We start from the raw sequence: 7,607 nt of genomic DNA, 5'->3' as shown, positions 1-7,607 counted from the left end.
TATTATTATTATTATTATTATTATTATTATTATTATTATTATTAGCTAATCTACAACCCTAGTAGAAAAAAGACGATGCTATAAGCCCAAAGGCTTCAACAAGGAAAAATAGCCTAGTGAGGAAAGGAAAAATAAATAAACTACTTCAAATATTTTAATGATACAAAAAATGTTAAGATAGACCTTTGATATATTGAATGAAAGAGGAGTGGGCGTATTTTTAGCTAGTTAAGTTGTTTATTCCATTTAGCTCCTATTTAGAAAAAAATAGTAAACTACTCACATATGCATCGCAGGTTAGCGTTGGTGCTGGAGTTAGCATTCCTGACGGAAGCTGCCTCGGTTTGCTGTTGCATCAGAGCGACCACTGCAAACACAGCCAGAAGGAGCCTCATAGTTATTGCCAAGAACTTCATTTAACCTGAAAGTGGTGGGGAACTGATAAATCAAGGAATCATATAAGAGTAATAGTAGAAATATTAACGGTGATAATTCCATGAGAAAATAAGAGTCAAGACAGAGACGGTTAATGGAAGTCTTAAATAGCCAAAAATGACAACTTTTTAAATTGTTTCTCAAGATTTTGTCTGAGCTTCCTCAGAGATCTGTTGCTCAAACTAATGAATTCTCTTGCATCATGGAAATGTATTCAATAATAACAACACTAAATCAATCACCCGCAGGTTCACAGGTAGCAGACTAAATCAAGACTCACCAAATAGTTATACAGGGATACTTGAAAGGTCAGTAAGCTTATAGAGTAGACGTGAACTATTGAAATAGCAGAAGCAAACTGAGGCATATACACATATCACTGATTATCTTATAGCTGTGTCATTGTACTGATAAGGATTTCCGACAAGTGTTAATCTTTCTCATTGTGAATTTCAGCAGTCATAAAAAAAATACATTTAGCTTTTTTTTTTCTTTCATGGAAATGGATTAACCCTTGAAGATGAAGAGTATTTGCATGAGTATGAGCTTAAATTGTTACAATGTGAGATATGCACATTAACTTTCCTTTTTAAAATATGAGTGATAAGAATATGTTACAATTGTGGAAACTCATTTGATAACAACACTACTTTGCAGATAAGATTTTTGGCTTATAACTGTTCTGATTCCGGATAAAATAGGAGGGTATAACGTAGGAGAAGGAAATAATTATAGAAATTAATCATTGAAAAATAACAGAACAAAATATTCATCATTTATGTTTCTAAACTTTAAAACCAATACATTGGTAAAAAAAAAAACAATAGCTATGTAAATAAACACTCCTCTATATATAATATAGAGTAAGTGTCCTGATATATATGGATATACATACATATATATATACATATATATATATATATATATATATATATATATATATATATATATATATATATATATATATGTATATGAATACATATATATGTATATATATATATATATGTATATATATATATATATATATATATATATATATATATATATATATATATATATATATGTATATATATATATAAATATATATATATATATATATATATATATATATATATGTTTATATACATATGAATATATATATATATATTTATATGTATATAAATATATATATTTATATATATATTTATATATATATATATATATATATATATATTTATATTATATATATATACATATGTATGTATATATATATACATATATATATATATATATATATATATATATATACTGTATATATATATATACATACATATATATATATATATATATATATATATATATATATATATATATATATATATATATGCATTTACATATATATATAAATATATATATATATATATATATATATATAAATATATATATATATATATATATATATATATAAATATATATATATATATATATATATATATATAAATATATATATATATATAAATATAAATATATATATATATATACATATATATATATAAATAAATATATGCATATAAATATATATATATATATATATATATATATATACAGTATATATATATATATATATATATATATATATATATATATATATATATATATATACTGTATATATATATATATATATATATATATATATATATATATATATATATATATATATATATACAGTATATATATATATATATATATATATATATATATATATATATATACATATATATACACAGTATATATATATATATATATATATATATGTATATATATATATATATATATATATATATATATATATATATATATATATATATATATATATATATATACACAGTATATATATATATATATATATATATATATATATATATACATATATATATATATATATATATATATATATATATATATATATATATATATATATATATATATATATATATATATATATATATATATGTATTTTTAGGCTCAGGCCATGTCGTCCTGATGGAAGTTCCTATTAGGTAGCTTTCTAGGGTATATTTCACTAGAGTGATATTCCCGGAGAATTTTACCTTAAGGTATCCAGAATTCTAACTCCTGGAGCGAATATCCCTAAATAATCTCTCAGGGATATCGCATAATATCAGAGGACGTATTCTTGACACGTCACACAGCTATCTTCGCCCCGAACAGTATTAACCCTTTGAGGGGGTATAGTGACAAGAATCTGAAACGAGAATGAAAAGAGAGCCGCTCATAAGGCATCTCTCCTATTCCTATTCCGTTTCCCGTGTGATGAAGGCGGTAGCGCCCTCTTTATTCCTTTTCGTGTAGCTCTACTACTTGGTGTTTTCCCTTGTGTTCTCTCATTATTTTGGATTTAATTCAACATTCTTCCTCTAGGAAGTTGAGTATTATCTTTACTCTGTATAAATGGAAGCTCTTGTCGTTTTGAATTTAATCAAAAGTGATTTTAATGTAAACAAGAGCTGTTGCCTACCGGAGGCATCCTGGATGCTATCGCTTGCTCTTATTGGTCATTTAGTTAGCTGGAGCGACGTTCCCGGTTTGTTACGCTTTAATAATTAAGCTATTTAGCTCCCCTAGGAATGCTTATATTATACCGTCAGTTTTAGCTCGGTGATTTCGACACGGGTCGAGGTACCGATCTTGCCCTTCGTGAGGCTTTGTAGCCTACATGTCTGGCACTAGTACTTTCATGCATGATATAAGTTTTTCCGAATGTTATATTATTGAAGCTATAGGCAAAACTTTTATACATGTAAGATATTGTTGAATGTTTTTCCCAGATTGTATACGAGAGAGTTTCGGTGATTTTGGTAATCGATTCTCATCTTACCTAGTCTATTATTCTAAGAACAGTAGTATACTTTCGCACATCCACGATTGTTCTTTTCTTCTCCGGAGGCTAAGTTCAATCCCTCTCTCCCTCTGTAAGCCTCCGGCTTAATCCTAGTGGTTCTATCTGTATAATAATTCAGGTATAACTATTCTAGGATATGTCTGTCCTGACCTGAAAACCAGAATAACTGGTGTTTTGGGTTAGGGCAGAACATCAGAGTTTCTAGTCTGTGGTCTGCTTCTTCCTAGCATAGAGAAAGAGTCTCCTTTGATAGGTTAGGGGCGGACACAGGAATCTTTGCTTCCCTAGTCCATGTTGGAAGGATTCCGTAAGGGTGATTCCTTCCTCTAATGGCCTAGCAGTCTGTCCTATGTTGTTTTTCTCGGGCTGGAGAATGAGTTTTCTTTGTTGCCCGGCGAAATAACTTCACCTAACCCTGTTCTGGTTGGAAGGAGGTTAGCAAGTATTGCCAGTCTTCCTCCCTAATAGACAACTCTTGGTTAGGATGAGCTTCCCTAACGGCTGAGTGTGTCTCCTGCTAAAACGAAGTCTATAGGACCCTTACCCCTTCCCCACCTCTCTTTGTTTTATTTTCTTTTGGCCGCAGTCCTACTTCTGTACCTAGTATAGGTTAGGATATAGGACAGGCTCAGCTCTCTGCCGACTGGGACTATATGTCGGCCGGCAAAGACCCTTTTTTTTTTTGCAGAGTGATCCCCAGACCTCCCTTGGTCTCCCTTCTATGTCTGCCGGTAGAGCCCGGCAGGTTACGGATTCTTTGGAAGCCTGAATGCTACATTCTCCCCTTCCATAAGTTCACTCTTTCTGGATGGAAGGTCGTATGGTATGGCAATGCTGCCTTATAACCTTACTTCCATACTGTTTCTCTGACTATTTATGTTGAACCCCTAACCCGCCTGTCGGCTTAACAGCTGACAGCCGGGCAGGTGGAAGTTCTCTAGTTCTTGGCTACTGTCGGCGGGCATGGGTTTTATTACCTTTGTCGGCCGGCAGTGGGAACACAGCCTGAATCTGCTGGCTACTACGATTAACACCCGGCAGCCGGGTATTAGTGTTTTCAGACGTCGGCTGTCAATGATTGCCGGCCGGCACACAGTCGTGAATCAGGGGGGTGCCGCCTATTATTTAAAGATAGTATATATTTGAACTATACAGGGGTAGTTGCCGGCCGGCACGTGCAGGCGCATGCCGGCACAACAGCATGCGATGTACAGTAGTTGCTGTATTCTTAGTGTAGTACACACTGCATTAGCAGAAACTGCTGTACAGAGCTTGTGATAACACTAAAAGTTCTTCATCACACTTAATGTTATCTTTTACAGCCTTTTGCTGAGACCATACAATATATAGAAAGTAAGTTCTTTCTGTATTCTGTCTATCCCGCATATTAAAACTTTATCTCAAGGTATGAACTACATCTTAAATTTCCGTTTAGGAAATTACATAAGGTATTCAAGAATATAATTAACCTTAGTTTTAATATCTCGGAAGGTTACAGCAATTGACTAGACAGGAAATACAAGTATGTATCTTTCCTTCTGTCTTTTATAGCTTTTCTATATAAGTTAAATGTCTCAATATAAGTGAAAGCCTTCACTTGATACTCATGGATTTTTCTTCTCTTTACAGGAGGACCATCCGAAGTGCGGGAGTGTGTTCTGTAATGTCCGCAGTAAGACCTCCTATGGACATCAATATTGCAGGAGGCACGCAGCATGCGCAGCCTCCAGAGGTGATCTCCGCTATTGGGACGCTCAGGTTTGTACAGTTTGTTCTAACCTAATTACCGAGGCTTTTCATGACCCTAAGTCAACGGAGTCAAGGGATACTGCCAGGGAAACGTTACGATCCTGGGTGAGGGGTTTTCAGAAAAACACCTCAGGTCCCTACCTTCCAAATGAGAAGATGAGGGCCTACCTTTTCACTAAAGCAATGGCTGATGCAATCATCCCCCAGCCTCAGGTGGAGTTAACAATTGCCCAGAATCCGATAAATTCTGAAGTCTCAGCCGCCCTCCAAGACTTCCAATTGGACGATAGGATGTCGGAGGTGTCGGAGTCTACTGAGAAGGACCTTCTAGGAGAAGGTCAGGAGGTGGAACTGTTCCAGGCTCCCCAAGTAGAAAAAGAAGAAATCGACGAAGTGTCGGTTACACCAGTTCCGGACCCAGAACCTATTCTGTCTACATCGTCTGCTATCCAGGTGAACTGGGAAGGACTCTTTCTTCCATTGTTGAGATGGTCCAACAAATTCAAAGGAATAATGATGAGAAGGAAGCTGCAATGAAACTGGAGATACGTAGAATTGCAGCATCACGTGGGCCCCAGAAGCGGCTCAGTGTGAAGGATCTTCCTTTGTGCTCGAATACCAATCCTTGGAGGTATGCCGAACAAATGCTAATGACAACTGGGAAGATCATGATATCAGAAAAGTTGGGAGCAATTCCCCTGGAAGAAGTGGAATTTTGGCCCAACAAAGATTCTTATCCGGACTGCTATGTCCATCTTAGGAAGGAGCCAGCCTCAAAGGAGGAGACGGAGCCGAAGGAGGTCATAGTTTTTTACCATAGTAAAGCTCAGACGTTACTAGCGAACTCATAGGTGCCCGCCTTGAGTAAGAAGCTTCCCTCCTTTGTGGCCTCTCCTACTAGAGCCTTTCCCTTCTTGGAAAACGGATATAAGGCAGCCTTAAAGGCGGTAGAGGCAGGGAAACCATGCCCCTCCTTGGAGGAGTGCAAGCCGATATCTCTGACCTTACCCTTGGACCAAGAAGACTGGAAGGACGTACCCTTTACCGTATCGGTCGGGAAGCTGGAAGCTGATATTGCTGAATGCCAGTTCGGTGAGACGCTTCCAAAACTGTCGGAGGTTCTCTTGCATAGAGAGCAAGAGACAAAGGAAAGACTTGCGGCATCGATGTCGTTGCAAACGACACTAGAAACGATGGCAAGTGACCCCAAGATCCAGGACATGTTCATGGTTGTGGCCTAAACCCATCTGGCCACAGTTACGAAGCATCTCTATAGCTTTATTAAAGCTAGGAGAGCCTGTAGAGAGTTTGTGTTCGCCTCGGCTGCGGTGAGGCACGACCCGAGGAAACTGATCTCCTCTCGTATTTGGGGTAACGACCTCTTTCCCAATGAAGTGGTTAAAGAGGTAGTAGACAAGGCTGCCACAGAGAATAGGAACCTTCTCAAAAAGTGGGGCTTAGATCTCAAGAGAAAGTCTTCTCCAGATGAGGGTCCCCAACCCAAGAGGAAGACAAAAAGGCCTAGGCCATCCTCTCGGCCGGCTAAACCCTACCGACAGCAACAACAACAACCTCCAACAACCTCCAACCACGTACCAGCTGGTACCTCAAGAAGTGACGACACAGTCGCCAGTTTTTAAACCCAGCCTTCGAAAGGCAGACTTCTTCCTTTTGTTTGAGAGCTAGAGGAATAGCCAGAGGTTCTTCTAGACGCCCTTCAAGAAGAAGGGGATACAGGGGAGGACGCAGTCAAGGAGACAAGGCCTCAGGTCCACTACAGCAGAAGTAAGATACTTCCAGTAGGAGGGAGACTACAGCTATTTAGGGATCGCTGGACCTTCGATCCCTGGGCCCACAGCCTAATTAGAAATAGACTAGGTTGGAGCTGAAGCAGTCCTCCACCTCAATCTCCTCAATTCTTCCAACACTCATCCCCCGTTCTGGAAGAATATGTCCGAGAACTCTTAGACAAAAGAGTAATCCGGAAAGTTAAGTCCATAAAATTCCAAGGAAGGCTGTTTTGTGTTCCAAAAAGGACTCAGAAAAACTCAGAGTTATTCTAGTATTGTCGCCACTCAACAAGTTCATACTGAACTACAAGTTCAGAATGCTCACGCTTCAGCACATAAGGACCCTACTGCCCAGAAGGGCATATACTGTCTCTATACACTTGTCTAACGCTTATTGTCACGTTCCAATTAATCGTCACCTCTCCTCCTACCTTGGCTTCAAGTTACATAGAAAACTTTATGCCTTCAAAGCCATGCCTTTTGGGCTAAGGATTTTCACGAAGCTCGCGAACGCAGCCGTCCATCAATTACGCCTAAAGGGGGTCCTAGTAGTAGCCTACTTCAGACGACGGGCTGGTGTGGGCAGCATCCAGGACAGAATGCATGCAGGCTTCCAAAATAGTGATCCAGTTCCTGGAACATCTGGGATTCAAGATCAACATCAAAAAGTCTCGTCTTTCTCTAGCTCGAAAATTTCAGTGGTTGGGAATCCACTGGAATTTGGAGTCACA

At 37.1% G+C, this 7,607-nt stretch overlaps 1 long non-coding RNA gene across 1 annotated transcript in view; it reads right to left on the bottom strand.

Moving 5' to 3' along the window:
- LOC137626577 (uncharacterized) overlaps nucleotides 1–840 on the bottom strand; it is a 5,452-nt gene extending 4,612 nt beyond the window's left edge. Inside the window, exons 1-2 of the long non-coding RNA XR_011041059.1 lie at nucleotides 716–840; nucleotides 284–421 (exon numbers count right to left, since the gene is read on the bottom strand). This is a non-coding gene — a long non-coding RNA (uncharacterized lncRNA). The remainder of the gene's footprint in view (nucleotides 1–283; nucleotides 422–715) is intronic.
- Nucleotides 841–7,607: the final 6,767 nt, after the last annotated feature.

This window comes from Palaemon carinicauda, chromosome 34 (assembly GCF_036898095.1).
Source record: "Palaemon carinicauda isolate YSFRI2023 chromosome 34, ASM3689809v2, whole genome shotgun sequence".
Taxonomy (NCBI): domain Eukaryota; kingdom Metazoa; phylum Arthropoda; class Malacostraca; order Decapoda; family Palaemonidae; genus Palaemon; species Palaemon carinicauda.
This window is presented reverse-complemented; position numbering and strand designations above follow the sequence as displayed.